This window comes from Fundulus heteroclitus, chromosome 15 (assembly GCF_011125445.2).
Source record: "Fundulus heteroclitus isolate FHET01 chromosome 15, MU-UCD_Fhet_4.1, whole genome shotgun sequence".
NCBI classification, from domain to species: Eukaryota; Metazoa; Chordata; class Actinopteri; order Cyprinodontiformes; family Fundulidae; genus Fundulus; species Fundulus heteroclitus.
Window position 1 is genome coordinate 30,601,862 of NC_046375.1, and position 638 is coordinate 30,602,499.

The window sequence follows — 638 nt, forward strand, 5'->3', positions numbered from 1 at the left end:
ATAACTGTTTAGAAGCAGTAGAGCTTTCTGACTATCTAAAATTTTTAGCTTCATCTAAACCTTCTAACTGTATGTTAGACCCCAATCCCAACCAAGTTGTTTTAAGGACATATTCCCTTTGATCAGTGGCTATTTTAGACATGATTAATCTATCCTAGTAAATGGATGTACCACAGGTTTTGAAAGTAGCTGTTATTAAACCTTTACTTAAGAAACCTTCTCTTGATCAAGATGATTAGTAAATTACAGACCTATATCTAATCTCTTTTTCTTATCTAAAATTCTTGAGAAAGTAGTTGCTAATCAACTTTGTGAACATTTACAAAGTAATGACCTACTTGAGGAGTTTCAGTCAGGCTTCAGAGCTCATCATAGCACTGAAACAGCTCTGGTGAAGGTCACTAATGATATTCTCATGGCCTCAGATAATGGACTTGTGTCTATACTTGTCCTGTTAGATCTCAGTGCTGCGTTTGATACAGTTGATCACAATATTCTCCTACAAAGACTTGAACATACTGTAGGATTAAGGGGAAAGCATTAGGCTGGTTTAAATCTTATCTGTCAACAGATTCCAATTTGTTCATGTTAATAATAATCTTCCTCAAACTCTAGGGTCACCTGTGGAGTACACGGGT